We start from the raw sequence: 24,324 nt of genomic DNA on the forward strand, positions 1-24,324 counted from the left end.
AATACTTAAAGTAAAACTTTAATTTGCTAAGTCTGTTAGGAAATATAACTTGAAATATATATGAGGTAACAAAGAAAATTACACTAGCATTATGTTTTACTTTTCCTTTGGTGGTAACAGATGTATTATCTGTATCAAATCAATCCTGTTATTTTTCTCTAAAAATATCAGTAATTTAAGGATATTTCTTGGGAAAAATGAAAATATGACAATAGCTGATACCTGCTTTGTGTACTAAGAAGAGTATGCTTACAACATTTCACCTCCCATAATGAATTACCTGTCATAAGCATTTACTTTAGTGGAAAATTGGGACTTTATGTCATTTATATTTGATAAAAGATTAGGGACATTAGATTTTTTCGAATTTTTTCTTTTTGCAGGAGTATAAACATGCAGACGTGTACATATCTTAACATTGTTATTACATGATTTCTTGTTACTTTTAGGTATTCTTTGACATTTAGTAGCATTAATAGAGTTTAAAAATAAAGGAAACATAAGTAAAGCATTTATAGAAGGACACAAAGAAAGTACTTATCTCTGTGTGGTGAGATTTTAGAGTGGGTTTTTCATTCTGTCCTTTTTACTTTATTTACACATTGCTTATATAATAACAGATATCATTCAAGAGCAAAGAAGATAACTGTATAATGCTATGGTGCCAGTTTAACTAACATACAACTATATTGATAATAAATAATTGTTAAATGATCACATCTATCACATGGCAATCCACAGAGATCATTTAGATACTTAAACTGATTATGGATCAGACATACTGAATATCACATATAGGATACAGAAAAAAAAAATTCTATGATTAAAGCCCAGGCTTTAAAGAAAACACACTGTCTTACATATTTTCAACAACACTTTATCCACCTCAGAAGTGTTTTTAAACCTATGGAATGTCCAGATTCCAGAATATTTGTGCAATTCTGCTTTTTATATAATATTTCCTATTAGGCATAGTCTAATTGCAATGTGGGTCTTTTTAATATAAATCAGTAATCTAAAAACATATTTAACCACTAATTTAGTGCCATCCTAGAAATGCATACATAATATTATAACATGTACCCCCAAATATATGTATCTGATTTATATAACAAGATTTATCCAATTAACTTTTCTATTTAATGCTTTAAAATAAAGAATAATTTGAAATTGCATAAAACTAGAAATATCCTGGCACCCTACAGGTTATCCTGATTTATAAAAATAGTGAGTAAAACAGCTTTTATCTTATATATACCATGCTACTATACCTAATAAAGTCTGTACAACCATTCTGAAAGTATTTATATTGAAGTTTATGAAGCATATATATTAAGAAAATGGAAAAATATCACAAATTTTGATTAGTATGCCTTAATAAAAAAATTTTTAGCTTGAATGGCCAAAATATTCCTTTATGTTCATATCATAAATTTTATTTGGCCAAGGAGCTAACAAATTAGTTGAAAAGTGATGATGAAAAGATTTCTAAAACAAAAAAATGTTTTCAATAGCAGCTTTTAAACAAAGATCTTTGTTCAAAGAAACATTTTAATGTTCGATGTAGTGAGAACTTTCTTCCTTTTCTAGTCTTAGAGTGTTTCTTATGGCAAAGTCCACATTTTCTTGAAACTCTTTATATGTATTGGTGATTGGAACTGCTAAACAATTATTACACTTGTTTCCAACAGGAAAATCCATATAAAGACACTCAATTGAAGGAGTGGGTTTAAATCCAGCTGGAGGAATGGAACTGCAACCAGTTGCAAAAATAAGAATGTCTTCCATTGTTGTTGCAGATTTACCATCCTCAACAGCCTGTAAGTAACTGTTCCAAAACCCCAAAGCTTGTACGTCAGGTAATGTGTGTACTGTAAAAAGATCACTAAGGATTTTTGCAGAAAGATTCCCAGGTTTATGACAGTAGATACTACAAAACGCTTCTGGATAAGTCTGAATTTTCTCCAAATCACCAAGAGTTTTCAGACCCTGCTTAAAACTTTCAAAGGGTGCTTGGACTCTCTTAATTACATGGTATACAAGTATGTCTTTTACCAACATAGATTTATCACTAATGTTGTTGTAAGTCTTAGACATCCAATAAACTCTAGGTAGTTATAGATTCATTTATTACTGACTTTAAGTCAGCCATATTTGTTGCAGTATTTATCCTGATTATAATTTGTGCCACATCAAAGTCTGAAACATCGTCTAAAATTGGTTCGGTATTTTCTGGTCCATAAACAAGGCAGTTAAACAACGTTTTAGAAAAGAAACCAGGTGAAGGACCACCATGAACCAAAGAAATGGCAAGCATTTTGCCACCTTCATAGTAAAGATTCTCTTTCAAGGCTTGAGAATTTAGAGATAAGTTCTTTGACGAGGACCCTTCAAACAATGATGAGTTCTCAAGATGTTGCATTAAGAGACTGAGAAATTCTTGCTTTGATCCAGGATGCTCTCTTCCAAAGTTATCATTTTCATTAACATATGCTACTTCAATTGCATATGAAGGATTAAAGTTTTGATTTCTGAATCCATCTAAGGCACTATTCCAGATATTGGCTTTGTTGATATACAATCTTTTAGTTTGTTTTTTTTTTTAATTTGGAATCCTAACTCTATCAGTATAGCAGAAATGTCTCTTCTAAATTTGCTGCCTTGCCTTAGTAGATCTTTACTCTGGGCTCCAGGTGACTGTCTGGGTAATTTAGGTGATGACTCTTCCAATAAACAATCAGTAATTCCCACATTAGAGTTGGGTAATGCATGTTTTTTGGCTTTTTGGAACTCTCCTGAATTGTAGATAATACCTCTACGTTCCAAACACTCCCAATTTTCTTCCCATGATCGCAGTGAGGAACAGGCTAAATGTGTTCCACTGGAACCACAACACTGACATCGCTTTATTTCCCATTTGCTATCAGGTACATTATAGTCTCGCCCTTCTTTGCAACGACACCTTCGGACATCACAATGCTCATAGTGCTGCAGAAGCTCTTGATAAGCATTTTCCTCTAATTCCCAAGATGCATCTTTTTCAGGAATATGAATCCCCATTCTCAACATCTCTTTCTGAAAGATGTCACTATTGTTGCATATTGTACACCTAAAGAAAAATACTCCCGAATTTATTGCTTGAACCTATAAACACTCTCTATGAAACCAAGCATTCTTACAACAAGGACTTCGTAATATGCTATAAGTTGGAATAGGCTCAATAAATTCCAAGCAAATGGTGCATGGTAAGGATTCTCTATAACTATTAGATGTAATGATTTGAACAGGTCCATGGTTCCAACAAAATGACACAAAATTGCCAGTGAACTGGAAAATACATTCTTTCTGAAGTCCACAAGGGAAATGATAACTTCGTTTACATCGGGGGGCAACGCATCCAGTTGAAGCACCAGTTTTCTTGCAAATACAACATTTCAGTTTAGAAGCTCTATTTACTTCCTTCCTGATGTCTTCAATTAGAAAACCATAAACTCCTTCTCTTCTTTACCTCTCTGCCAAATTCCACTGGACATTAACAAACAATAGTAATGTACAGTGAGATTCCATTTCTCATAAGTTTTCTTTTCTCCATATTTATTAGGACAGTCATCATTTTTTCGACAGAAAACTCAAGCAAGGTTCTGTGAGTCCCCAGGTCTATCTTCATTCATTTTACAAGGCGGCTGGGCAGAAGTCCCAGAGCGTCCGCGTCGCTTTCCCTCGCGCGGCGCCACTGCACGCCCTCCGCAGCTCTCCCGCCCCTTTTCTAGGCACACACACCCCTACTTGCATACACTTTGTCACTGTAAATGTCACCTTTACATTTTAAAAAGATAAAATCGTATTACATATAATTTTCTTTTACTTGTTTACCAGCATTTTAGAAGTCTTTTCTGGTCATCCACACAGGTCTACATCACTTTGTTTAGTGGCTGCTTAATACTCCAAAGTACACGTACATTTTTATAGCTTCAAATTTTCCTTTTATAGAAAATTCTGAAATGAGCATCCTAAGCATCTCATGTTACATCCTTATCTGCATGTGAAAACTTTTTGTAAGGCTAAAGCTCTAGAAGTGAAATTTCTTCATCAAAAGTAAGCACATTTCATGTTTGAGCAGATTGGCGACTTGCATTCCCAAGAAACTTCATGTCCATCAACCTGCCCTTTCCCAGCTGCTACAGGAGGGCCAGTCTCCCCACATGGAGAGGCGAACAGAGCCCCGAATCTGTTGAACATTGTGTTCCAGAAGTTTATTATTTGTCATTTAATTTATTAGTGGTATTTTTCTCTTCTAGAAAATATTTTTAGTTTTTGGTCAAATTGTAACAAAAGTTTTAACAAAAAGTGTCTAGATTATGTTCTCTCCAATATTTTATATATTATTTTAAATTTTCTCCTAATGCTTGTATTTTTAAAAATTTGGCTCTTTAATACAGGTGATTTATTTGTTACATGGCATGAGTTAAATATTTCATTTTATTTTTCTAAATGTGTAGTCAATTGTTCCAATTATGCTTATTAGAATGCCATATTTCCCCATGGATTTGAGATGCTACTTGAATCATAGATACAGGTATAAAGTACCACAATTTCTTGAGTCTATTGTAAAATTTACTATTCTGTTCAGTTAATCTGTTGGCTAAGCCCTGTACATGTATCAGAGCAACAGAAAAGAAGCCAAATTCTGTAAAATTGTAAGGGCCTGATTGCACCCCAAAGCTGCTGGCTCACTTGTGCGAGCCCGGATAACAGAAAATGGGCCCAGGGGAGGAGTAATCGGCTCCTGGAAACTTCTAGCTTGGGGCCCAAAGGTAGAGCTATCGGCTAAACGCATATTTCTGCTTCTGAGAATCGCTTGCTTGCAGCTGGACGCATAGGTATGGGGCCAGATAAGGGAGAAAGCCCCCTTTGCCGCCGGCGGGCTACCAGTCCACCAATCATTTTAAAGACTAACACGCACAATCAGCTTGTACAGCGCGGGTGTTCAAGAGGGAGGGGGGATAAAAGGGGAGCCCCAGCTTTGGTCAGGGTCCTTGCCTGAAAGAGCGGCCACTGCGCTGGCACTCTAGGGCCTGGACCCTGGCTAGCCAGAAAATAAAGCTCCTCTTGAGTGATTGCATCCTTGGTGTCTTTGTTCGTCTGCCTGGCGGGGTGCAAGAAGCCGGTCCCTAACAAAATAATTTGAAGAGGTTTATTCTGAGCCAAATTTGAGGACTGTGACCCAGAGCCATTCCCAAGAAGCCTTGAGCAAGTGGATTTGCTGTGGTTGGGTCACAGTTTGGTTTTATACATTTCAGGGAGACAGGGGTTACAGGTGAAGTGGGAGGCAGACATTGGTTTGGCCTGAAAAGGTGGGCTGTCTGGAAGCAGGGGAGCTTACAGATTATAGGTGGGTTTAAAGACTCCTTGGCTTGTAATTGGTTAAAGACATGAAGCTTTGTCTAGAGGCTTGGAATGCCTTAAGATAAAGAAGTCTCGTAATTAGAGACAAGCTACCAGCCATATATTTGTTGTGTAAATTGAGGACCTGCAGGTTTGTCCTACATAGCCTTAGGCCTGTTGATGGGTTACAGATGAAATCTATAAGAAGGGAGGGGGCATGAGGAGGCATGTCTGACCTCTCTTCTCTGGACCAGTAATTGAGTTTTAGGGCATCCCCTTGGCCAAGAGGGGGTCAATTCAGTCGGGGGGGGGGGGGCGGAGGCTTAAGATTTTATTTTAGTTCACAATTATAAGGTTTCAATATTTCATTAGCCTAATAGTGTTAGGTTTGTTCCACATGGGAACTCGAAAAGTATGTATGGGACTGAATGCGTTTAACAGAAAACTGAGGTTTGTGAAGCAATAGCCGCAGAGGTCTGGAGAGTCCCCAAAGGCTATAAAATCTAACAGACAGTGGCAGTGCAGAGGCATTCCTATCCTCCTGATGAGGAGAAGCCACCCGCCTCCCTTAGCTCTGCAGGATGAGACTGAACCAGGGTTCCTAGAAATTGGCTGTTTAAAAAAAAATTTCATTGCAGCGCTGTTCCGGCCCAGGCACTCACTCTCCCCTGAGAAACCCTCCATAAAACCCAAGGCTTTCCTCTCTCTTGGTGTGGACATTCTTTGGCCTCCACCCATCTGCACCCAGACGCTCAAATAAACAGCACTGTGCTACACATGAGGCTTCGCGAGTCTCTCTTGGCTCTAGACCTAACAAATAGTATACTTTATGTTATTTGTTAATCTTCTATCTCAACTGTTCTGTTGGTTATTGTTCAGCATTTTCTCAACATTTGGATTTCCATTAAAAATGCAGTAGGGATTTTGTTGCCATGTTGTACAAGTTAATAGGAAAAGAGTTTACATCTTTAAATATTGAATTTTTAATCTAGGCACACAGTGTTTGTTTATTTATTTAGATCTCCTTTGATGACATTCATTTATGTTTTATAATTTTGTAATTTTCTTGTTGCTCATCTTGCATATTTCTTGCAAGGTTAATATTTCATTCTTTCATGTTTTGGGTTGCTGAATGCATGGGATATTTTTCATTTTCATTTTCTAATTGGTTACTGCTGATATATAGGAAAGTATTCCATTCCAGTGTGTTCCTTTATATTTGGCTGATTTACTAAATTATTTTCGTTTATTATCTTGGGCCTTCTCGGTACATAGACGTGTGCAAATGTTGTTTCTTCTTTCCAACACTGTAATGCATGTTAGAAAAATTTTGACTTGTTCTTTAGCCACACCTGGTATAATGAGGACAGTGTGATTCTTGCTCCTTGTTGTCTTTAATAATAATTTTATACCATTAAAGGTAATTGCAGGGTCCCCCAGCCCCCTCCTCTTTCTTTCCTTTGTCCTGACTGAGAAACACAGAAGCCCCCTGCAGGCTTGCAGCTAAGCCAGGCCTTGCCACTTCCCAGGCACCCATAGAGCTGGTCAGGTTCCTGCTCAAAAACACTGAGCTGTTGGACACGTGTAAACCAGCCCAGCCCTGAGCCAGAGGCCTTAAACCCTCGCATAAACTCCACACTCTCCCTCACGGATGCAGCCAGGTAGAACGTCTGTTTACTCCCCGCCCGTCTGCAGGACGCTGCAGCCCTCTGCGCGCTCCCCATACACTCTCTGGGCAGGTCACCTGGCGGTCAGTGCTCCTGTCTTTGGAATCCTAATATTTCAGTAAAATATACAGTGACCACATGGCTTGTTTCTCCATTAATGGTTACTGTGGCAAATTATCTAAAAATTATCCTGGATACAGAAACAGCTATCCATAATTAGAATGCTAATATCTGACTTTGATTCACCACTTATGACTTTCCAGGGGCGGCCATAAGTGCCTTGCCTGTGTGCGCCATCTTGTTTATTTCCCCGCTGTGACACGTTCACTCCTAGGGCACTGCTGTGTCTGCATTGCTAGTCGGCGTCGGTATGTTTTTGGAGACTTTTACTTCTATGTTCTAAAGCAGCTACTCTTTCTTTTCTTTCCTTTCCTCATCTGAGGAGTTTTCTAGCCTCATAGAATAAATTGAGAAGCTTCTCAATCATTTTCTATGCTGTAAGCTCTGAGACTTTTGTTAATATACAGTACATCTTTGTATAGTAGATTTGCATTTTTTAGTCCTCTATAAAACTGTCTAGACATGTTGACTTTCTTAGGGGACATTCTTTACTGGCTTAAAATTCCATCAATGGGTTTTCTATTGTTTCTAGATTCAATTTTGGTCATTATATATTCCTGGAAAACCATATTTTAATCTATTATTTTCAAGCTAATAGAAAGATTTACATGTCTGAAATTTTTCACATCTCCTCGTCTGCAATCTACCCTGTCATTTATCATTTGTCCTTAGAATTTCTCTTGTTCTTTTAATCACACCTAAGAAGTTGAACTCTCTTTTTGATCTCATTAAAATACTAGCTTATTTTTTAATTATTGGAATTTTTGTTTTCATTGTATTAATATCTGTTTTTAAATTATTTTATTTATTCTACTGTAACTATTTTCATTTGTAATTCATTTTTATAGTCTTTTTTTCTGAGTTGAGTATACACTGTATTTTTAGTATTTCTAATTTTCTAATAAATACAGTTAAGGCAACATCTTTTCCTCTAAGTTCCTCTTTAGTTAGATCTCAGAAATTTTGATATCAGATAGCCTCTTAAGTTTGGTTTATAATTTTGGTTTTGATGTTTTCCTTAACAAAAGAGTAGATATATTTTTGGACATTTTCTTTAGACAGTTAATTTTTAATCCTATTGAATTATGGTAAAACAAGATGAACTTTAGGAGTTCTGATTTTTAGAAATCATTGAAATTTTCTCAGTATTATGACATGTTAAATTTTGTGAGTGGCCTCTATGTTTAGAATACACTGTGAGTCATCTATTGGGTAAAAATATATATTTATGGAAACCCTGTTCACATATATATACAAACACAAACATAACAAAACTTACTATATTTTTCAAATTTTCAACAGCTTTTATTTTTGTTTTTTTATTTACAAGTAAAATATATAAATTTCATGTGTTAGAATTGTATAACAGCTTGTATTTCTATATGGTTTTGTTGTATGTGTCTTGAAGCTGTGCTTTTAATGCATACGTTGTTGATCCCCATTTCTTGCAGAATTATAACTTTTACCTTCGAATGACCCAGGTAGGATGCAGTGGGGCTGGGTCTCCTGGTGACTTCAGTGAACTGCTCTGTCGGTTAGAGCTGTGCCTGCCACAGCCTGCCTGGCTGTCCTGCCCTGGCTGCCAGCCGGCCCAGAGGGAGTAGGGAGATGTGCTGCCCACTAGGAAGTGAATGTTTTTTGTCTGATACTATTAGACCGCCTTTATTTTTGTTACTATTTCCCTATTACAATTTTTCTAATGTACTATTTCCAACTTTAGCCATGTTACTTTTTTAGGTATGTTTCATACAAACTTTAGACTGATAGTCTTTATCTTTCAATAGGGAATTTACCTTATTCACATCAATAATAATAATCCACATTTGGACTTATTGTTCTCATGTTTTCTACTTAAAGTTTTTCTTGTTATTCTTTTTTTATTGCTGCCTTTGTTGAATTGGTCTCATTTTCTTTGTCAAGTTTTTCTTCTTCTTGCAATTCAAATTTATTCACCCAATTTCTATGTTTTTCTATTTCTCTAGCAGCCAGCACAGCTCCTGGTGAATGGTGGGCTGCCGCATTGTCCACCCAGGGTGCAGCTGCTCCGGTGCTGGGATGTGTCCAGAGAGAACAGCTGGGCGGTGGGCAAGGCGGGGCTGGCACCAGGCCAACACGGCAAAGTCCGGGTCTGAGGCTGATTCTTGTCCAGGAGATACAGCCTGGACCAAAGGAAGCCTGGCAGGCAAAGGTGCAGGAGGCTGTGAAAACCCTTAATGTTCCCATCACCTCCCCTTACGCCTTCCGGCGTGCTTACAGACCCCACAGAAGAGTGCCCTGAACCCCCTCACTGGCCTTTGCTGTTGCCACCAACTGAAGCTGCCACTCTATTCAGTTCAGCCCTGTGTAACTTACGCATCACATTGTGCGAATACTGCCAGCATGTTCCAGTCACAGTCCCCAGAGTCACCGCGTGCATCTACAATTGGCTTAACAAGTGCACATGCTGGCACGTGTCCTCTGCTCCTGCAGTTCCACGCCGCAGCTCGCCAGGCTCACTGCCAAGTGCCATCACGGTGCCTGTTTCCAGCCACCCGTGAGCAATGGGGTGGCGCCGAGTGGCCGTGTCCTCCCCATCTCTGTGTCCCCAAAGCCTAGCACGCTGGCGTTGGCCCCACACCTGGGAGAGCACCTGCGGCGCTATGGGCACGAAGCGAATGTCTGTTGGTGAAAGGATGGAGTGTGGCATAACAGCCATTCTCCAAAACTGATTGTGCGTCTCCTCACCACTGTCAGCGGGGAGGTGCCACCAGCAATCGCTTTACCCGTGCCCACCAACACTGGCCACAGGTCCCCTGCTGGGCTCGCTCCTCTCAGGACCTCTCGTCCAGACTGGAGGGGAGTCCACGGGAAGAACATCCATTCTGAGACAGCGAGGGACATCCAGGGGCAGGGAGGGCAAGGGAGCAGTCACAGGAGCCAGGGAGAGCCAGGAGAGCGCAGGCTGGCGAGAAGGAGAGGCGCCCAGCACGCCTTGTCAGTAGGGGAGACTCTCTGACAGCCCTTAAAAGGCAGTTTATGGTGCGAGTTGGGGGAAGACTCCCGCATACAAAGCGTGGGCTGCGCCCGGCGGCTGGGCAGCAGAGCGTGGACACGCGGTTCCCAGAGCTGTGCGGTGCGCGGCACGTGCGCGTCCCCCAAAACACCGCGATGAGCGCCCCTCAGTGCGATGGTGGTTAGAGGGGCCTTTGGGAGGCGCTGAGGCCATGAGGGTGGAGCCCACATGGCGGGCTCAGAAGAAGAGGCAAGAAAGAGATGACTTCTCCCACGTGGAAGGACCCGCGAGGAGGAGGCATCTGGTGAGGGGAGGGAGGCTCTGGGGGAGCGGGTGGGCAAAGTGCCTGCAGGAGACGGCTCTTTTAGCTGCATGCCTTCCAGCCATTCCTGGCAGAGGATAAGGGCCACGGAGCTCTGAGGAGGGGCTCCCAGGTTTGCCCAGAGGGGCAGAGCAAAGAGCCTTAGGATGACTGATGTAGGGAAGGTTGAGGCAGACACCAGGAACGGCTCATGACGCGGCAGGTAAGTCAGTCTCCATCCTCAGGCCTCCACGAACAGGCAGAGCTGTGGTCAGCCAGGGCTCTGCCCACTAAAGCCATCTGGTCTACCGCTTTGCAAGCTGGAGCCCAGAGCAGCATAAGTCAGGGCCTCCCAGGGAGTCTCAGGGAGGTTGGAAATGTCTGAGCTCCATGTCCCTAAAGCAAAGAGCAGGTGAAGGTGAAGGAGAGTCGATTGTCATTAGCATGACATGGGGGTGGTTCTGCTGCAGTCTGCCAAGCAGAGCTTTCACAGGGACACTCCCCCCTCACCACTGTCCCTCCAAGTCGCTCACCCTCCAGTCTGGATGAGGGGCTTAAGGGTCTCGGGGCTGGGCGGACTGCAGAGGGTTGACTGGCCTGCCCAACAGTTGGGGGCTGGGACAGAGGAGAGGCTGGCCAGCATCTCCAGATGTGGAAGAGAGTGGCCCTGGTTTGGACATAGAACAGGCAGTGGGCTGAACACCAGTAAGGGACCCTCTGTCTCTGCTGTGCGTTGGTGTGCACCTCAGACTTCTCCAAGAGGCGGGGAGAAGAGGGATGTCGCACACACAGAGCATGCTTGCGCACACACACACAACATGTCCCCAAGGAAATTAATCCAAACATTAAAGTAAATGTCTAAAAATCACAATAATCTGGGAGCAATTTCCAGGACACTGGTTCTGAGGCGGGGGATGGGGGGCGGGGGAGGGGACGCAGGCCGTGCGCTGTGGGGGTCGCGTGGGGTCCGACGGCGGAGTGTGACCCCCACCCGTGCTGCACCAAAGGACGCAGGGCCTTTAAGTTCTAGGCTCATGGGCCACAAACTGCAGACGCCCCAGCTGGAGCAGAAGAGTCCAGCTAGAAGTAAGGGCGCAGGAAGGACACTGAACATCTATTCGTGAGGCCCAGGGCCAGACATTTCATTTTCATATCCATTGTCCTGTTTGAAGACTGTCTTCACGTTGCAGATGAGGAAGCTGAGGCTCGGAGGGCTGGAGGCAGTCACCGCGCCGCAGCGGCCCAGGAGGGCAGCAGAGGGCAGCAGAGGGCACACGGCCCGCACACCGCGGCAGGCTGTGCGTGCTTTGGAAGCTTCCAATCACAAATCAAGCTCTGACTTAATGGAAAACTTATTAGAGAAATCCTGACGTTCAATAATGAAATGAAAGTTTATGAAAGTAGCACAGTGGTTGTCCTCGGAATGATCGGTGACTTACATTTAATCACAAAGGCAGTGCTCAAGATGGGAGCGGCGCCAGTGAAACTGCCTGTGTCTCCTCTGCCGTGTTTCTGGGCTGTGCAGCCCTCAGGGACTGGGCTTCAGAAAAGGTGCATCACCTTGGTGGCATTAAACAGCACCCATTATGTGTTTTAGTCAACTATTAAAGGCCTACTGTTTGTGGGAGGCTGGGTGCTGGGGAGCCCGAGAGAAGCACAAGACATATTTGACTCCCCACTTCCAGAAATCCACCTAATTTCTGCAGAGCAGGTGCAGGAATGAGTACAACTGTTACTATAGCGCTGTGTACCTGGCTCAGCAGTCAGGAAAGGGGTGTCATCAAGGCCTGGGGTTTCAGGGAGGGCCCAGGGAGGACCTGGGATGTGAGGTTAGCATTCTATTGCAAATAGAAATCCAAGTGTGACCCCGCCCCCAAAGTCAACGCCCTCCAGTGCCTCCAGCCACTGCAGGCTTGGTGGGGGGTCCTTAGCGTGGGGTCCAAGGCTCTCCTGCACTCTAGTCACCCCTTATTTCAACTTCCTTCACCTACGAGACAGCAGTCCCCGCCTGTCATATGACGGGACAGGGATTTCAGTTTCCTGTCTGCACAACGATGCTGCTTCCCAGCTAGTCCTGGTGCCTGTAGCCTTCGAATCTATCCCCCTTTGTCTGCCCCTCCTCTTTGCTCGAGACTCAAGCTTGGTGAGCGCACATTCGTCACACTTTGGCAAGGTGCGTCAGTCCGAGCCTGCGCCAGGGTATCCCTGCTGGATGCCACATCCATCATCCATCGTGAGCCTCACCCACACCTCCAGCGGCCCCTCCCCCAAACCACTTCAGTGACTGCACGCGGCCAAGGTGCTGCTCCGGACCAGGCTCCAGCGTGGCCAGACCCACCACCGAGCACCCCCCCACAGCCTGGCCCTCTAGCCGCACCGAAGCACCACGCAGGCAGGGGAGGGGAGGCTCGGACCCGCACTCTGCAGCTGTCCGGATGGAACTCCTGTTCTAGGATTTAAAACAGGTTCGGCTTGGTCCTGGGCTTGGAAGGATACAACCACAGAAAGCCCCAGGGTAGACGTGGCCGCCCCAGGCCTGCTTCTAAGGCAGCCCTTGGTGGCTGGTCCCAGGGAGGCTGCAAGCTGCCCAGGAAGGACTCCCGAGAGCAGGGTGGTGGGTAGGGGCCCCCAGCTTCCCGGCTCTATCCACCCCGTGGCTTAGAAGCCAAGAGAGACAGGCTCCCCTGCAGACTTCCTCCCATATGTCCAAGCAGCCACTTTGTGGGTAAATTGCATCCTTCCTTTGTTAACATTCTGTTTTGCAAGGTCTGGGTCTGCAGAGCCAGGGCTGGCAAGTGAGCCTGCGCACCATCCCCTCACGCCATCCCCTCGGGAAGGCAGAGGGAGCCCCAGAGGTGGCCAGTCACAGGCACAGCCTCTCTTGAGCTGCAGGTGCCCACATCCAGCTACCTGTGTGTCCTAAAAGCCACATGGCCTGCTGAACTGAGTAAGTGGCCTGAGCCAGCGTGTGTCCCCAGGAGCAGGCACAACTAGTTGGCACACAGAATTCCTTCCTGTTCTAATTCCAGAGCTCTGAGCTGGCTCAGAGTGGCAGTGTGGCCCGATGCAGATTCTCGTTTGCCCAGATGCTGCGCAGCTGGAGGTGGCCACGAAACAGTCTGGCCAGTGACATTTAAGCACACACACCTGAGCAGGCTGCTCCTTCTAGAGTAAGAGAAACCCCCCTGGAAGGAGTCCTTCCCCTCCCCATCCCATGTCCTCTCGAACCCAGGCCAGGCATGGCAGGGCCATCCTGCGCCCACAGGCCTGCTGGTGTGAGGTGCAGGCCTCTGAGGGCCATCTCGGGGGACAGGAGCGGCTGTGTGCAGCCACCGGCCTGCCTGTGCTCTGCGCAGGACACACCTGCTGTCTGTGGAGGCCTCGGGCTTGCATTCCATGCCACGGTGTCCCAGGACACTCCAGCGGTGGGCGCCCTCGTCCTCGCTCTCCTCACAGGGCCCAGGCCTGGCAGCCCTGCTCCCGCTCCCACCCTCGTCTGTCCTGTCGCCATGGCCACCACACGCAGCAGCCTCTCGCCACACTGGGCACTCGCCCTTGCCCCTCCCGCCGAAACTGACCCTCAGACGCAGACGGAAGCACAGGGCCTCTCCCCTCTGCCCTCTGCTCAGGGGCTCCCAGTCCTCGGTGCCTGGGCCGCCCTCCGCGCCTAGTGCACCCGGGCCGCTGCCCCCTTGGCGGTCTTCCTCCAGGGAGCACTTCCTGCCGGGCAGGGCAGCTGTGGCGTGGGTGGCCCCGTCTGTGCGCACCTCCCAGGTCCCCGCACGCCTCACACGCTGCCGCGGCAGGCGGTCGGTTCTGAGCACACCCCGAGCCTCCCTCCTTCACGGAGAGCAAGCCGTGACCGCAAGCCCACGGGAGGCCGGCACGGCTGGCCAGCAAGCACGCGTGTCCTGCCGCGGGCTGTGCGGAGGAGGCCGTCCCGTCGGTGCTCCAGGACAAAGGGGCCGGCGGAATCGCAGGGAGTGCGCTCCGCGGGCAGGGCAATGTGCAGGAGCTGCTTCGCATCGGCATTCCGAGGCATTTTTCCTCCAGAGCAAAGGGAACGATGTTCTGTGGAGGAAGAAATCCCGAAGCAGTGATGAGTGCGAGGCTTCAGCTCCCAGGCTTGCTGCTAGCTTGTGGAGGACCTCACGCCAGCCACGGCCCCCAGGGCCGCCGCCTTCCTCCCGGAAAAGGGGCGCCCAGGGCGGGTCTGGCGCTGGCCCAGCCTGCCGCTCTGCGGTTCAGAGCCGCTCTCGGCGCCGCGCGGAGAATTGAGGCCTGCAGGGCAGGGCAAGGCCTGGCGGCGCTGGGTCTGCACCCTGCACTTCCGGGCCTGGACGCACGCGTCCCCAGAGCACCGCGCTGTCCCTGCGCACGCGGAACCTGTGCTTTGCCCAGGACGCCAACCTGGAGCGCCTCCCGGAGGAGCCGGGGCAAGCAGGCGCAGCGGGGTGTGCGCACAAAGCCAGCCTTCCAGACACTGCCCGCGTCCAGTCTGCTCCCTGCCTAGGGCGGGATGAGGGCGGCGCGGTTTGATCGGCGCCTCAAGCCGTGTGGGGCGCGGCGCTTTGAGTCAGGGGGACGCAAAGTGCCATTTTCCCCACTTGGGTAGCTTGGCTCCGCTGGAAACTGGTTCTCTGTCAGTGGGCTCCAAACCTAAGGAAGTCCCTACAGCAGAGTGAAAAGGACACTGGGCAGGCTCCTCCGGTCTGGACACTCAGGTGAGCTCTAGCCGACTCAGAGTTCAGTGCTCCTTCCAGAACCTTCTTCCTGTCACAGTCAAGACTCCAGAATCGGACTGACAGATGAGGTGGGGTAGGAAGGAGGCGGAATCGCGGAGCCGGAGGGGTGACTGCTGTGTGAGAGCATGGGGCCAGTGCTGGAGAGGCACCGCGGTCCGGAGCTGCTGGGGGGGGGGGGTTCTAAGTGTGGTCCTCGAGCACCTGCTTTAATAAGCCACGGAATGCCTTTGTCACACCCCAGGGCACCACCCTGCTCAGGCTGCTGCTGGTCCACAGCTTCCACACCGAGTCTGCCCAGGGCCTGGCCCGCCGGCCCGCGCGGTGGGAAGGCAGGGACGACCAAGCCGCGCGGTGCCCTGCGTGGGCCCCGCACTGAGGAGCGCCAGGACTCAGGCTGTGCACCCCGGCCGCTGCCTTCCCGCCAGCCTCGGAGCTGCCACGCCTGCTGCGCGGAGGAGTTTGACCAGCCGCCTTCCACCTGTACCAAGTCACTCCCTCGAGGACACTAGTTAGCGGAGTTGGATCTGACCTCAGAGGGGCTCATGAGAGACCCAGCACCTCTGCCCACCCTCTCCAGGCATGCGCACTCACCTGCAGCCAGCGCCACGCGGAGTGGCAGGCACAGGTCAGCCCAGGCATCCATCCTCTGACCCTCTCAGCAGCAGGCTGCCCTGCCCGCACCTCAGCTCAGTGTGGCCCTGCAACTCCGTGTGCAATGCAAGCAGCCTACAGCTGTGGCCTTCCAGGACATGTCCTTAAAAGGAGGTGACGTGCCCTCTGTTTCTCCTTCCCCCTTCCCTTGGGCAGGAATGGGGCCACGGCCTGGGGGAGGGCAGGCGGGGAGGCAGCCAGCCCCTGGCAATGAAGACAGGCCCCACAGCACGGAGGAGCAGCAAGACTGAAGGGACCTGGGTCTCTGGACAGCTCTCACTTTTGCAGGAGAGAAGCACAGCCGCCCTAGCTCATTCAGGCCACGGTGCTGGGTCTCTGCAAAGCTTCATAATCATTGTGCTTGCTGACAAGCTCTGGTCTGTCTGGAGAAACGAGACTTACATACCAGGACCCATAGGTGATGCTGGGTCTCTTCCCTTTGCCCCTGCAGAACAACTCTCCACCTCCCTCCACTCCCATCTGTTTCCTGGCGGGTGGCACCATCTGGCTTCCTCTGTGGTCCATGGCAGGATGCCCCAGCAGGAGACCGGAGAGTGAGGGAGAGTGACGCCCCCACCCGGGGCTGCTATGCCCAGGCTGTGCTCCTGGAGGTCTAATGGTGGCCTTCTTACAGCACCGATAGGAGATACCCTCTCCTAGCCCTTCAGGCTTGGGCGGGACAAGGTCAAAAACTTCCCTCTGCCCCGGGGCAGCCATGCTTTGTTGGCTTTGTTCCACTTTGGGTGAGCAGCTTCTTTATCACACCTGGCTCTCCTGTTGTCTGTGTCCTGTGGCGCCCTGCCCCAGCAGGAGGAGCTAGAGACAGGTGTCGCTGGTCTCTGCACTGGCCACAGCGGGAAGTCCTGGGTCATTCTGGCTCCGCTATTGAACAGTACTTACCAGTTAGTTACTTGAACAAGTCATTCACCCCCCCCCCCGAGCCTCAGGCTCCTTATCAATAAGATGCAGTCAGATGACCCCTAACTTTCCTTGTGATGCCAGCCTTCCCTGATCACCACGCTCCAGGTGCGTGGGGGTGACCACCCAGCTCCCTGGAGAGCGCACTGCTGTCGCAGCTCTTAGCGGGCACTCCCCTAAGCTGTGTTCCTGGGATTTTGTGAACTGGCTTATAAACATCAGAAATCTGCTGCTCACAGTTCTGGAGGCTGGCAATCCAAGATCAAGGCTTCCTGGTTCATAGACAGCACCTGGTTTGGGACACATATCTTGGTGAGTGTCGTTGTCAGGATGGCATTGCCTCTGCTATTGCAAGAGCTCCAGAGTTTCAGCGACTTAACAAAACAAACATCTGTTTCTTATTCACACAAAGGCAACTCTCTAGACATCCTCAGCAAAACAGGGAGTTTCAGTCTTGCATCTCCTACATCCCAACACAAGGCCTTCGCATCTGCTGCTGCAGGGACAGAAGAGGTTGAGAGTGGCACAGACCCGCATGCTGCCCTGGCCACAGAGTGCACCTGCGTTTCTGCCCATTGATAGCTGGTGAGAGTTGGTCGCGTGGCCCCGCGAGTAACTCGTGGTACGCAGGAGGAAGGAAGTTAGCAATGGCTGCTCCGGAGAGGGGAGCTGTGTGGGAGAGTCACGAGAGGGGCATGGGCAGCAGGTGGACTGCTCCACATTCAAACCAACCCTATCCCAAAGTTAGTAGGCCACAGGTCCTTTTCTTAACACACCACCTAGAAAATGCCTAAAGAACTGGTATTCTATGGAACCCACTTTGGGAAATGCTACATTAACTTCCCTAAAGCATAGGAGTTTGTTCGCATGTCTGTGAAGAAGGAAAGGAGGTGAAGTGCGACCAGCCATTACCCCTGGAGGCCCCTTCAGAAATGAAAGTGTCAGTCATCGGAGAAGGTGTGGGTAAGGTCTGCTTAGAACCTGCAACGCCTCCACTCCGAGCGCAGCGGCTCCTTGGTGCTCACCCGCAGAGACAGACCCGGAGAGAGAAGGGAGCGCGACTCCAGGAGCCGCTGGGTCTGGCGCTGCCCACTTGGGTGTCCAGTGGAAAGCTCCGGTGGGCTGAAGATGCCCAGCAGCACCCTGTGGCTTTTCTACGCCGAAACTGGGAACCCCAGAGGCCCAGCAGATTCCGTCTTGCCGGACGGTTTATGGGCGGCGATCCCAAAGGCAGGTGCCTGGTCTGGGCACTTCTCCCCCGCCTTCCCCCAGAGCCCTGCCCTTTCTTTTCACACTCTCTCCTCGCCGTGTGGCGTGCGTGCTGCGGGGCCACGTGGCCATCCATGGACGTGAGAGTGGGCGCCGCCCGCTCTGTGCCCTGCCTCGCCCAGGCGGGGCTCACAGCAGCAGTGCTCCCGCCTGTCCTGGGTCTCCAGCGGCCAAACTCACATGCGCCGTCCCAAATAGAGCTCCTCCCTTCAAACCTGTAATCACATCAGAAGCCGCCGAGACCTTTAGAGATGGGAGGAGAAGGCGCAGCTCCGGGCCCCTCACAGGACAGCCGTGGAGGACGCCCCCCTTAGGGGGAGCGGGTCCAGCGGGCACATGCTCGGGCCTGCACGCGTGGCCCGAGCTGTGAGGCTGCGTGGGCCTTCAGAGCACCCCGCACCAAAGGGGCGGCCGAGCTCGCGAGCCTATTCACTCACTGAGTCCTTCAGCTCTTGCCGGGCCATGTGGCGCGGGGCTCTCTGGCCTCCTTCAAGTCCTCCCAAAACCCTATCCTCTGACTCGCTTTCCAGCCCTCCTCACCCCTGCTGGCCCGCAGGGCTCCACACAGCAGAGTCTCCTCTGCCGGCCGGCCCCGACCACGCGGGGCACACGTCCCGCCCCGGCCCCCAGCACAGCGGCTCTGGAGAACAGCTCTTCCTCTGGAAGGGTGGGAGGAAATCTGAGGAGCTCCCTCGCGTCCCACTGTGGCTTCCCCTGCAGCTTGGTCTCTGCTCGTCCTTTCCTGTGGGCGGAGAAGGCTGCACTGGAGCACCTGCCTGCCACAGCCTGAAAGTTCAGTCTCCAAAATTCACATGTGGAAGGGCTCGCCCCCAGTGTGAGCGTTTGCCTTGAGAATTTCTATGAGATGTACACTTGAGCTTCTTATTATAGTCTCTCTGTCTCTCAAACTACCTTTCTTTCTCTTTCTCTTTCTGTATTGTATTCTGGTGAATTACACTAATTCTTTTCTTCCTATTCACTAATTCTCTCTTTATTTGCATTTAGACTATTGTATTATTTATGTATTGAAGGTATTGTTTTTCTTTTCATTTCAATGACTCTGCATTTAATTTCCAGAATTATTTGTCCTTTTTTGTAGCTGCTTGCTCTGTTTCATAATGGCCTTCTCTTGCTTATAGATTCTCTCCTTTTTTCTTGTCTCATCTAACATGTAAACACACTTATTCTTTTGCTTCTAGTTCCTCAGGAATAAATGTACACATTCCTTCCATCTATTGTCTCTCTTTCGTGGCATTAGGTTTCCTCGTTTACTGTGAGGTTTTGTCTGTCAGCTCGTCTTCAATAGGTCTTACCTTCTGTAGGAATTCAGGACGTGCCCTGAGCCGGGAAAATGTCCTTGTGGGGGTTTAGGTTGTGCTTCTGCTAGCTCTGTAGTGTGTGAACATTGGCAGAATCAAATTGAGTCACCTGTGTGAAACCCTAACAAAACAAAGCCAGAGAAGGACAGGAAGACAGGGCTCTCATGCATGATTTGCCTGATAATAAGAACTATCATGAAAATTTTTCCAAATCACAGCTACTACGTGAGTGACACAAGGACAGCTAACTGCTTCTACAAGAACACTTGCCCATTTCAATACTGTCTCATATGGCCAAGCCAAAATTGCAAGAGCCTAACCCTAACTCCACAATTCTAAGTCCTACTAGCAGCTTTCAACAGACACTTGTCAATGAACTTTCTTTAAAAACAATCTGAGTAACCTGCTCTCTTCCCAATAAAACCTTAACTTTTCTTTGTTCTCCAGACATGCCAGAGACCACCAGGTTTGTGCATACGTCCCAGATTACAATCCCATTTCTTTGTTTATTTTGAAATAAATCCTTATTGCTTGGAGATCTGTCTTTATTCATTTTTATTTCAAGTTGACAAGTGTCACGAGACCAAGTTCTACAATAGCTGATTTTCTTTAAAAATAAACAACAAAAAAACAATACCATAGAATAGATCGTGTAAATCTGAGCTGCACACCTCTGTGTGGGAGAGGCATGAATTTCAGGCTTACAAAGGTAACTTTTTCTGCCACAGTTGACGCTGGGTGGCTCCCTTTTGTGAGACAGCCCTGGCTACACAGGCCCAATCCAGCGCCCACACTGGCGCCTTACCTGGTGCTGAGCAGCTGCCGAGCAGGCAGTGCAGCCCGAGGGGCCCTGCAGCTCCAGCGCTGGCTCTCCCTCAGGGCCTCGGGCTCCCTCTCTGCATAGGGCTCCCAGTGACTTTCTGGCATTGAAGCCTGGCTTTCTTCTAATTGCTTCATTTTATCTATTGTGGGTAAATGGGCTCAGACTTGAATCTAGTAAGGTCTCTAACAGACATCTCGATTTCTGCCCCAACCACAACCTACCCTCTGTCCATCTTCCCTATTTCGGCAGATAACGCCAATGATTGGCCAGTTGCTTACAGCAAGAGGCAATGATGAGTGTTCAGCTCTGTTTGGCCCAATACCTTCAGCAGAAATCTGAACTCACTACATGGTGGCTGTCACTGAGTGTGCCACCAATTAGCCCACATTTCTCCACTATCATAAGATATGCCATGCATTGCCCCCTCTCAAGATGACCGGCCCCGTTTGCAGTGCCCTGGAATCTCCTGGTCTCCCAGCCAGGATGAGCATTTGGAGAAAGAAACCAGACTGATCTGGCACCCCTTAACCTCAGGAAACTTCTTTTGGTTTTTGCCAGGTTATCACAGCCATTTATTTACTTTTACTAGAATTCACTCAACTCTCTGCTCTGTAATCTCTAAAATCTATTTTTACCCTCTTAAAGAGTGGCATAATATAAATCCATCTGGCATCTTCTGGAAACTCTCCATTGTCCTAAGTTTTATTGTAGATGATCAACACTGTTTGATGATGCTGTCGACGTCTGCATTCCGGGCTCTGATCTGTCTTACTCTCAGCAAGTAGATGCTTCTGTTTGCCTTCCAACGTAGGCTGGGTCCCTGCCTCCTACCCCATGGTGCATCTGCCCTTTCCATTTGTAGGTTTTGCTTTAAAAAAAAAATCACAGCAGTAAAACAGGAGACATTATGTTTCTTTCCGTTACCTTTTAACATCACAGCATTCACCATCAATGGTCGGATTCTGTCAATAAAACTTTCAAAATCCTTTAAAAAATAGTTTTAAACATTTTTTCCAATTATGAACTTCTTCTAATCTCTTGCCGTCTTAGGATCTCATCCTAGACCTGTGCCAGACGCCGGCCCTTATCGGACATTACACGGACTCCCTCCAGCCCATTTGTTGACCTGACTTTTTCTACTCAGCAGGTGCCGCCAATGTGTCAATATGGTGCCCGCATCTCTCCACCGCAGGCTGCAGAGGGCTGGGTGCATCGCCAGGGCTGCCCGCCTGCTGGGTGGGTCCTGAGCCCGTGGAGAGCCGAGTGCACGTGGGCAGCTGAGGTCACGGGAAAAGAAGGTAAAGACGCAACGAAGAAGCCAAACTTCAGGGGGGGGGTTGGGAGGGGGACACGTCCAGCTGATCTCCAGGGATACCAGAAGTGGCCTGCACTCACAACCACTGGCACCATCAGGGCAGCCCCTGCAAGCAGAATATGGCTTCCTGGTCGATGGCCCCGTCTGGAGGAAGGTTTGCTTCTTGAGCTCAGTCGAGACCCGACTAGAAAACCAGTCTCCGAAACATGCTCAGAGAACCCTGAGTGGCAGCTTTCCTCACAAAACATGCATATTCAAACTAAACACTCATTAGCAGCCCTGTGGTGACACACCCACTCTGCTCCCAGAGCTTAGGAGGTGCCAGGCTCAGGCCATGTCCCCTAGAGCGTGACCTCTGACGCATGTGCAAAGCCCAGCCTGGCATGGCGCCTGCTGGGCCGGGCGTGGCCTGCCTGTGCCGCAAAGGAGCCTGGCTCCGAGGTCACGGCCCGGAGTGCTGGAGGCTGACGCAGAAGATGGATTGAAATGAAAGCTGAAAGTCGGCCTGCCGTCTGGCTTTTCCAAGTGTTGGGGAAACTTACGTGATGCTCCAGAAGGAGCGCGGAATCTCGGATTGGGACGGCTGCGGCCTCTCTGTAGGGGCTTCACCCAGCCTCCCCAGGGGCACCCTGGGGGGGCACCGCCTCTGCAAGTGAGGGCTTCAAGGTTGGCTTCCAGTGAAGACAGTGTCCAGGTTTGCCACAGGCCGAACCACACTAAGCACGTGCGCGTGCACCCCTCACCTGTCCCGCAGTGCTGAAAGAGGAGAGTCCACGAGTCGGACGTGCTTCAACACTCCCCGCGTCCTGGACGTCTCCTGCGGTGTTGAAACCCGGTTTCCACAGCCCCCTGCTGTGCAGGCCGTGTGGACAGGCACAGTGGCCTCTTCCTCCAAACCCTGTCCCTGTCGTCTCACTACCAATCCATCCTTCAGTGTTTCATTTTCTAAACTTAATCTTAATTTTTATGAAAAGTATGCGTGTGTAAGGACAGTGCAAAAGTACTTGTACTGGAGCATAAGAGTGTTTATGTGACAGTGCAGTGCAGCAGCCTCTCCCCTACTCATTATCTTCCTCCAATGAGAAACTGAGGCAAAATCCTGAGATGCACACCCTGCAGTCATGTGGCTTTGGCTATAACATGACTGATATTTGGCTTTCAGACCTCAAATTCACAGATGGCTGACACACAGGATTGCAAAAGTTTTTCATTAACTTCTCAATAATCTAACCCTCTGACTCTACAGAACTGATTATTGCATTATTATCAGGTTTAACTTCATGATTTTTTGGGTACTTAACTCTATATGACAAATTACCATGTTCACATTACTATTTCTTGATTTTTCAATACGGCCTTAACTGACCACTCACAGTGGAAGATAATGTTCACTGCTCCCGATCCCCACCCTATATATGTGGCCTTCTCATCTTGGACTTGGTCCAATTTTGTTTCCTTATAATTTTAGTTAGATCAGTATTTGATCTTATTATCATTATGACTAGCTACATGCTGTTCACTGCTGAGCCACATAGTATACTATGTTTGTTTTTATTTCCTATAGATTGCTTTGCTTCCCCTGAAGTTAATAATTACTTTTCCATTTCATTTACTTAGGCTTTTTTGTCTTCTTCTCCTATTGTATAAATCTCCTCTCAATGTATCCAAGCATATCTTCATGAAGAATCTTTACTAAAGTTTTCTGTCTGGTAATTTCATTTCCATTTTATTTTTGTTTTAACTTTTTATTATGAAAATTTTTAAACTTTCATAAAAGTAGAAAGAATATTCTAACAGACACTACATACTCGCATTTTTGCTAGAATATTTTAAAGAGATTCTCATATCATTCCACTGATAAATGCTTCAATATGTATCTCTATCTTATAGGTACTTTTAAAAAGTATAACCACCATGCTATTATCAAACCTAGTAACATTAACAATTTCTGAATATCATCTTATAAGCAGCATAAATTCCAATTTTACTAGTATCTCCACTATGTTGTTATTGGTGGTGGTTGTTTGAATTCTGAGCCAAAGAGGCCCAAGCATTGCATCCCCTACTCTTTCAGGTCCCTTATCTATAACAGTCATACCTCTTTTACTCAATGTCCCTGATCTGCTGGAGAGACCAAGCCAATTGTCCTGCAAAATGTCTGGTGCTCTACACACAGCTGATTGCTTCCCCCAAGTGTCATTTGGTGTGTTTCTATGTTCTTCCTAGTCCTGGCAGTTAATCTTTACCTGGACTACAAATTAGAATGACTGGGTGCGCTTCTTAAAATCCCAGTGCCCATGCCACACTACAGGCCAATTAATACAGAACCTCAGGATGAGACTAAAACATCAGTCTCATAAAGTGTCCCAGGGAGTCCCAATGAGCACTAGAGTTTCAAACCCACGTCCTCTAAACAGTGCTTCTCAGCCTGTGGTCCAGAATGAGCAGCACCTGCAGCACCTGGGCACTTGTGAAATGCACATTCCCAGGACCCTGCCCAGATCAACCTAATCCGAAAACCTATGGGAGTTCTGATGTCTACTAACATTTGAGAACCCACTGCTGGAAAAATTTGATTCAATTCAATTTGTTAAGCATAAAGACTTCATAGGTGGTGTTGTGTATTTCTTATTGGATGGCCTCAACTTTGGCTACACATTGGAATCACCTGCAGAGCTCTTGTTACCTAGGATACAGGTCCCATGTCAGACCAATTGAATCTGAATATCTGAGAGTGAAGCTCCAAAGTCCATGTTTTTAAGAACTCACCAGTTAGTTGTACATGAGTACTGGAAGGGTTAGGAACCATGATTCTAATG

The 24,324-nt window shown here is 48.1% G+C and overlaps 1 pseudogene; it reads right to left on the reverse strand.

Moving 5' to 3' along the window:
- Positions 1-1,551: 1,551 nt before the first annotated feature.
- LOC105871946 (G2/M phase-specific E3 ubiquitin-protein ligase pseudogene) lies at positions 1,552-3,676 on the reverse strand (annotated as a pseudogene).
- Between the last annotated feature and the right edge of the window lie 20,648 nt (positions 3,677-24,324).

This window comes from Microcebus murinus, chromosome 8, assembly GCF_040939455.1.
Source record: "Microcebus murinus isolate Inina chromosome 8, M.murinus_Inina_mat1.0, whole genome shotgun sequence".
In the NCBI taxonomy this organism is placed as follows: Eukaryota; Metazoa; Chordata; class Mammalia; order Primates; family Cheirogaleidae; genus Microcebus; species Microcebus murinus.